The following is a 9,423-nucleotide window of genomic DNA, read 5'->3' on the forward strand; positions in this document are numbered from 1 at the left end:
AGGCGTGGAGAGAAATACATATTCTTGGACGAACCAGTCCTCGACCCAAATGCAGAGCTGCGTGCTGGAGTCATTAAGAGATTTCTTATAATCAGTGTTTAAAACTAACACGCGTACTATACGCCATGTTGTTGCAAAGGTTTCGTGGTTGCACCCTCATCCAGACAGATGTTTCTTTGGGAACCCTGTGGAGGTGTGGGACACAGACTGATTGTGCAGGAGCGTTCCTACCTGTGGAACGTATTGCAGGGAGATGTGTACTAAGTACATACATTGTGCAGTTAAGTCAGAAGAAAAGGTATCAGCCATAATTCCCATTTGCACAATGTTTGAGATTTAGCCCCATGCGATTTCCAACGACCTTCTTTTTATTCCTTTAATTTTATTTTGAGCATATCTGTTTTTTTTTTGTGTTTTTAAAGCCATGTTTTCATTATTTCACATTAATGTACATTCCTTTTTATTAAATGTTATTGTTATTAACTGCATTTTGTAAAACTTCACAATAAATGTGTTATTCTAAAATGCTTGGTTAATTTTCCTTTATTTGTTCCATTTAATTCCTTAATTTAAATACTCTGTTTTTGTGACTATATGTTCGGGGTGTTTATTTTGTAGTGTTTTTATAAAAACTTTGATTAAGAGTCATAATTCTCAATCCTGAAGTCCTCCCCTGCCACCCCTCCCTCTGAGAACAGCCAACACCTTAGTGTCATTAACATATGAAAGGCCTTCTTCACACCTAACAGGCACCAGTCCTAGCACCCAGCAGTGTTTCAGCTGTATATTTCCGTGAAATTTCACGGATGCCTGTATATGTCCGCATATGTGAGGTTTCCGGGTGTATCTTGAAATATACTGTTCCGTGTTACTCTGATCCGCTTTTTCCCACATACGTCCGGTAAACCTCAAATTACACAGGAGTTTACCATGCCCGGATAATGCCGTATTCCAGGGTTTTCATGCAGTGGGTGGGACTGGATTGGGGAAGGTCCATGAGCTCAAACTCAGGTCACTTGAGCTGCCCACAAGGCTATCAGCGCAAACGAAAGGGCATTATTTTCGACTTGCCCACAATGTTATATTCTCCATAATTCTTCATGTTATGCCATTATAGGTTTTAAAATCTATAATTCCAAAATAATGGAATTAACAAAAAGTGGAGAAGGCTCAGCACCCAAGGCTCTATCACCTGTTGTCTCAATGGTGTACAGTGTCTTTGGGCGGATTGCCAACAATAGCCATTTTAGGATTGTTTGTGATTTGGTCTTAGTGATTAGGGGTCCTCTTGACTACCCCTAAGATTTAGGATTAGAATTAGGATTGACACGGACATTATTTTTAAGAGTTTCTCTTAAACTTTTAGCATTAAAATGTTTTGTGAATACAGCCCTTGAGCTTTATACCATTCACCATTAAAAAATAAAAAGTAAATGCTATTTATATATTCACTAATTTTATCAAGTATAAAAATGGGCATAGAAAATATGGCACATAAAAATAATACTGCAGCACTGGCTTATACATTTCATTTACAGTAATAGTGCAATTATAAATAATCACCTGGGTAACAGAGAAAGGTCTCAATTTGCTGCAAATTCCTTAGAACTCCAATACTGTACTTATCTAAGTAAAAATCATTAATGCTGAATAAGTCTATAGGAGTTTCAGCTGTTCTTTTAAACAAAGATCTGATGTGATGCCTCATAGGAATTACTTTGGAAATTAGCTGTGACCGATGTTAAGCTGAAGTTAGTTGAAGTGGATAAGCCCAAAATTAATTATATTCCCTGCTAGACCTTTCAGTGTAGAATGAAACCCTCTTCCCTTTTTATGCCTCCTCCTGTAATAAGCCATTAACTCTTCAGATGGGCTTTCGTGATTACGCAACACTAATACGTCAGCCATTTTTAGTGTTTAGAAATAAAAAAAATCTTTAGTCTCTAATGAAAAAATAGGTCCCACTATGATTTTGAGATAATTTTGGAAATCATGGATTGCATAATGATTGTGACTGTCAACTGTCCCTATAAGCTACTGTCCCTATTTCATTCATTGAATGAAATATATAGGACTGATATTTAAATAAAATGGTATAATTTGCACTTTTGGATAAAAAAAAAAAATTGGAACAGCCTGAATCACATGAAAACAGCAGCTGCATTCAGCATATTAGCACTGAGCGGTGAAGCAAATCAAAAGAACCAAACACTTCATCTATAATTCATTCAAAGACAAACTACATCCTTCTCAAAAAGTTCAGGGTAAAGTTGTGGTAAGGTGGAAGAGGAATACCAATGATGTGTCGTGCATGACTTTATCAAAACATTGCAAATATTTAGCAACTTGATTGAAATCCAAACATTAAAAAATAAAATAAAAACAGTGCAGGGCTTTTTGCTCTAATCATAGCGTAATGGAGAACTAGATCTAACAGACTATGGACCCTAGAGGGCAGTTCATTTAGCTGAACTACTGTATTTTGCATATTCGCAGCATACATTGCATAATAACTTTGAGACATTTGATGTTGCTCATTTTAGAAACATCATCTGAAACATCTGAAAGAAAAGGTTCTGATTTGATCTTCACGTTTGTGTCACATACTGTTTATATAACACTCACATTTAAGCCCTCAATGCATTCATACTTGTAAATCTCATCTAATGGGTCAAATGTTTTATGATATTGATTGAATATCATCACGTTGTGCTTTAATTTGGTATTTTCTAAAGTGTTGCTTGTGCTGTTTGGATTTGGATTATTAGGTTGAAAGTAAGTTTCCTTTTCGATTTGTCCTAAAAATAACTGCACCATGCTAGTAATGAGCATATCTAATGTTGTCTATGTCGTCTTTTTTTGATCGTTCTGTCTTATCAGTTCTTCTGAGTACAGCAGCTGTGGCCTCTCTACTGGAACATACAAAATGAACAAAACGAAACAACAAGAAAAGAAGCAAAGAAAGGAGCATTTAGCTTTTATTTTCAGTCTCCAGGGTTTGGACTGCTCTACATTGCAAAAAACGACTTGTCCTTCCCAGAGACTGTCATGAAATTAAAACAACTTTAAAAAGGAGAGAAAACTTTCCATCTCAATACTTGATTTATTCTGTTTGCCTTGAGAAGTACCACACAATCACCCTACCAATTTAAAAAGGTGCCCAATGTATTATGGAACAAGCGGGCTGTGAAACTGATGTTTCACACATGGGAGCCGCTCTCTGGTCATCATCTCGAATTATTCTAGCCTGTGTTCTTGATACTTCCTCTCACATGCAGGAACAGTGTGTTTGATCTTAACTCAGAACTTAACCTGTTTTGTATCTATAGATTATTTTGTATCTGATGCCTTATTAGCTTAATTGACATTCATCCTGTTGGGTTAAACATTATGGTAACATATATATATATATGCATTGTTATGCATTAAAACATAACAAACAAGCCAATTTCAGCTATAACAAGGAATCTATATAAATGATAATGATATATATATATATATATATATATATATATATATATATATATATATATATATATATATATATATATATATATATATATCATTATCATTTATATAGATTCCTTGTTATAGCTGAAATTGGCTTGTTTGTTATGTTTTAATGCATTACTTTCTATAGTTACAAATATTTATGAATGCATTATAAGGTGCATTACTAGGCATAATTAATGCATTAAAAATAGTTTTACTCCACATACACAAATGTTTTAAGTGATACCAATAAGATGTAGTGTAATTCAAGTAAAGTCAGGTAAAAACATCTTTAAAAGAGATTCTAAGAAGCCAGATACAGTTAGACAATAAAGATGAATGGATAAACATTTTTTTTTTTTTTTTTTTACAAATTATGTTTTTTTCTAAGCTACATTTTTTTTTGTTGCTGTTCAAAATGAACAAAATGTAATTCTCCCAGGCGTAGTTACATCATATCCACAAATAAAGAAAAGAAGTGCAACTTACTGCTATATCCAAATTTAGCCTGAACTTAGTGTCAACAAATGAACCTCAAGCTAACCCCCCCCCCCCCAAAAAAAAAAAAAAAAAAAAAAAACCGCATCCATAATAAAACACAAATCATCCATCTTTATTAGCCAAGTTATAATAGCGGACCATTTTACAGAATCTGATATGAATAGCAAGTATGTCTAATGTCAGCGTTGCCAAACACTATTCTAAAACAAGTCAAAACATCAGTGCCATATATAAGTTACATACCTAAGTTATAAAACACATATCAAAACAAATAAAACAAATATCACATTCATAGACATTTGCACTTATAAGGTTTCATATCTACTGTATCCGTAACCATGGACACAGTGGACTTCACCTTTGCAGAATACCAAAGCAATGTTCCTCTGCAAGTAACTTGTAGTTTCATGCTTCAACTGCTAGTGTTAAATAGTGTAGCTTTAAATAAAATAAACTAATAAAAAAGTATATATAATACATATATATATATATATATATATATATATATATATATATATATATATATATATATATATATATATATATATATATATATACATATATATACCTCCTATCAAGCTAATCATAATATCATAAGATCATAATATCTTAAAAGCATAAAAATCTTTAAAAATAATTGGGATGAGTTACTGGATCACAAGCATATCTGTATTCAAAGACAGAATTTAGTTGGTCCTGAACGTGTTGGTTTCCTTCACATACAATTTCATCAGCAAAGGACATACAATAACACAACAAAGCCCCTGAAGAAATCCACGAGGCTTCACCGGTCCGATAAATAGACTGGCAAAATAAATCATTCAAATCTTTACCTCAGGGCATGGATCATTCTCTGGACTCTTCTCTCTTTCTTTCTCTGTCTCACCCATCCAGGTACAGTAGCCCATGAAACTTTCATCTGGGATGGTGCCTTTTATCAGCTGTATCCCCAGGCTATGAAGGCATACCAGATGGTGACTAGAATCAAAGAACACTCCCCCCCAAAAAAACAGTCCTCTAGTGGCACAGCCTTACAACTCAAGATAACAAGAACTGCTGCTGCTCAGAATTACACTTATTCTAAGATATTCCCATTTGAGCATGTGAAGAGACAAAATGAGATGTGAAAGAAAAAAAACATTGTACCCTCCAAACTGAACCGTGGAGTAGTCCGGTCTATGTGATAAGGATACCTGAGTACTGCGGCTGTAAAGAATGCCACAGCTCTCTGTGAAGCACTTCACAGATAAATGACAGTGCTGCATTGCATTCTGCCCCAAATCCACAACCATCCCCATCACCTCCTTTCTATCTCTCTGCTGCTCGCTCTCTCTTCAAGAACATGTGAGGACACGAGGGGACAGTCTAGACTACAAATCAGATCCGTGGCCCATACGTCTTAAACACAAATACGGCTTCTTTTTTCTCAGCCATGTTGCATTGTCAGAAAAAAAATACAATATTTGCAATCAAAATTGAATTAGGATATTTTGTTTGGTTTAACAGACTCTGGAGAACAATATGAATTGTCTCATTTAGAGCACATATCTATTTATACAGTACTGCAAGTGCTAATTTGTGCACTGGACTTCAACAACTCTTGGATATGTCTGCTTTCATGATCCATGAGTTTTAAAAATTCACACATTTTTACATTCAGTGACATTTTATTTTCTCACACAGCAGGTTTTTATACACAGCAGTGTTGAGTATAAAATATATTTTTATGAGTTCAAGTCAAATAAAATAAACATAAAAACATCCAAACATAAATGTATGTTTCATATAGCCTACATAATATAAAAAAGAGAGAAACCTTTACAAATACAAACGCTTTGTAAAACATGAAAATGATGAAAATAAATAATGCTCTTAATAACAATATATGCCTCTTAGGAATATAATGCAACTCTCCAAAATATATTTACCTTTAGCAGCACTAAAATAAAAAAGTGCCCCTATTGTGCTATTGTACAGGTTCCTACAGGTTTTGTTTTGGAGGTCTCCTACAACAGGTTTTTAATAGTCAAAAAATGTAAATATAATTTTCTCATAATATACATTGCACATTACCACATCTTTCAATGGGTGCGTTTACATGTATGTTCTTTTAAGTCGATTATGCCTAATAAGCCGACAATGAGCATGGTCATGTAAACGCGGTAACCTGTTGTCTTTTATCGGAGTACGGTCATAAACGGCGTAAGCATTAACCAGTCAGGACAGGTAGTTTTTTGCCTCTTACCTCGATTTAGCGCTGCATGTAAACGCATTAACCTGCTTTCTGTCGGCTTACTGAAGTGTGCATGTGTGATAGGTGACCAAACACGCAAACTTAGAGCAGATTTAAACACATCCAGACAGAGCGAGCTAGCGGTTTGCATGAAATAAGGACATATATCACAAACGCAGACTCTTTTAAGACCCCGGGAATTGTAAAGTTGTGTTATTCTCATCTCATGCAGCAGAAGCAGAAGAGGCTCAGTCAAAACGCTGTATCTGTAACTGAATGAGGGATAGTATGAGCCGTGAATCTCCCGCTGACACGGTTTACACTTTATTTAACATCACAACTGACGTAACATTTGGAATACTCCGAGTCACATACGGACATTATTATGTTTGACGTCACTACAAGGAAATAACCTGGTTTATTAAGTTATGTCATGTAAAGTCAAGTAAACGTAATTTACTAGCATTGTCGGTTTATTGGTTTGCATGTAAACGGGGAAAACTGGTTGCTTCAATAAGCTGATATTTGTGAGTTATCAGCTTTATGGTGTGCATGTAAACACACTCATTGATTCTCAAACTACTCAACAGATCAGTCTCTCTAAATCCCTCCTTTTCGTGAGCTTACTCTGCTCTGATTGACCAGATTGTTGTGATAGGTCTACAGTGCGTGTTGGAAGCTAAACGGTCATTCCCTAACTGAACTTCAGCTCCGTCCGGAGGGTTCCTTAAGCTCAGCGATTGTACACACTGTAAAGAAGATGCCGTTGATTTTACCATATCAATCCGAGCATGAGTCCAGTGATGTAACATTGAAAGAACTAGCTTACCCAAACTTCCATTGCAAGGACAACTTAAGCAGTACGTTTCTCAGTGATACGCTACACAGCTTTGAGGTACATTATGAGATGTTGCATTTGCAGATCCTCACCATCAGCATTAACAAGTGTATGTCCATCAACAAACCAATGTGTATATTTCTAATTTTTTGCAGTGCACATGCAGGAACTATATCAATAACAGTGCAGACGTTAACCCAGCACTAACAGGAATGACTAATGTAACATTAAAGTTTGTAAAACAAATCTTGCTCCATCATTTATCTTTACTCAAAGTAGTAAGAACGACAAACAATCTGCATTAACAAACATATATTTATATGATAGTTGTCACGCCCTCACAATCATCAGTCAATGCCACGTCCACTCGTTCCCCATCACCATCATTCTGAACACCTGGGCATCATCACCATTCACTACTATATCAACCCGGCTCACCTTCACTCCCATTGTCTGGTCTCGCACCGATCCCATCTCTGACTACCTGTCCTGCCTAGAAGCCTGTATTCCTCTTCGTCTTCGTCTTCGTCTTCATCATCATCATCATCGTCATCTTCGTCTTCACCTGTGTCTGAAACTTCTGAATAATAAATCTTGCACTTGCACTAATCCCTCAGTGTCCTCATCTGTGTCTGACAGAAGACCAGACCAAATGCAGAGCTCTTCGGACACAGGCGGGGACCACACCGCAGACCACTTCATCATGCTAGTTAACAGTGTATGGATGACGCACTGGTTCATGACACTCCCTCCACCGCTACCCATGCTAGCGTATCATCCCCTACCCTCGTCCCTGCCTTCCGCCACGGCCTCCTCACTAAAAAATCATGCAACTCATTGTGATCTACGAGGACGCCATGGGCTTGGAAGTCCTCATCCAGAAAACCATCCGCGTGTCTCAGCGGTTATCTGCCTGTGGCCTCTCCTCACCCGCTGCCGATCCTCAGCCTGCTTAAACATCTGTCGCACCTCCAGCACCTGAACCCATGCAGATCGACCATCCAACCACCACCGAACACCAATGCAGGATCTCACTACATCTGTGCCTGTATTGTGCGGGAGATGGGCATGGCATGACGACCTGCCCCGTGCGACCTATTTGGCCAGCGGTGAGTACCATCCAGTTACCTCCTTTAACGGCAAACCTTACTAAGACGCCAGTATACGTTTGTAATTCCCACTCATCTGTTGTAGCACAAGCCCTCATTGACTCCGGGTCGGCAGGAAACTTCATCAGTCAGCAAACTCTCGAAAAGCTAACCGCCCTACGTTGTCCTGTCGGCCTCAGGATCACCACCATTCAGGGAAAACCGCTGGGCCAAGGCCGTGTCCGCCATTTCTCCCCCGCACTTACACTGTGCATTGGTCATCTGCATGAGGAAACCATCACGTTCATGGTGCTGGAGGAGTACCCTGCGGAAATCATCCTGGGACGCCCCTGGTTCATCTTACACCAGCCGCATATCCAATGGTCCACCGGAGAGATTTCTGCAATGGGGTGAGAACTGGTTTGATCGTTGTATTCATCGTCCTCACAGAGAAGGTCCGTCATCATCGTCAGTTCCCTCATCATTACCTGTCCAATCCACCTCAGTCAAGAGTCCCGAAACCCAAGTCAACGTGACCATTTCCCCAGCTTACCGGGCGTTCCAAGATGACTTCAGTAAGCGGTTGGCTACCAAACTACCACCCCATCGGCCATGGGACTGCGCCATCGGCCTCCTGCCTGGGACTACTCTCCCCAAGGGCCGCGTCTATCCTCTGTCCATCCCGGAACAGAAGGCCATGGAGGAGTACGTGCTTGAAGCATTTCAACAAGGGTTCATCCGTCCATTGACCTCCCCTGCCGCTTCGAGCTTTTTCTTCGTGGCCAAGAAGAATGGAGGCTTGCGGCCGTGTATCGACTACCGTCACCTTAATTCTCAGACTGTCAAGTTCAGTTATCCTCTTCCTCTGGTCCCATCCACGCTAGAGCAGCTCCGTGGGGCCACCATCTTCTTCAAGCTCGATCTCAAAAGTGCCTGCAACCTCATTCGCATTCGCAAGGGAGACGAGTGGAAGACAGCCTTCATCACTCCCTCAGGTCACTATGAATATCGGGTGATGCCGTATGGGCTGTCCAACTCACCCTCCATCTTCCAAAATTACATGAATGAGGTATTTTGTGAATTCTTAAACAAGTTTGTCATCGTCTATTTTGACGATATCCTCATCTATTCTAGTGACCTGAGGGAGCATGAGGAGCATGTCCGTCAAGTCCTGCAAAAGCTCAGAGACCATCACCTTTATCTCACGCTCGAGAAGTGTGAGTTCCACGTCTCCACTATCCAGTTTCTTGGCTACATCATAGACAACCACG

The sequence above is a fragment of the Pseudorasbora parva genome, chromosome 1 (genome assembly GCF_024679245.1).
Source record: "Pseudorasbora parva isolate DD20220531a chromosome 1, ASM2467924v1, whole genome shotgun sequence".
NCBI classification, from domain to species: domain Eukaryota; kingdom Metazoa; phylum Chordata; class Actinopteri; order Cypriniformes; family Gobionidae; genus Pseudorasbora; species Pseudorasbora parva.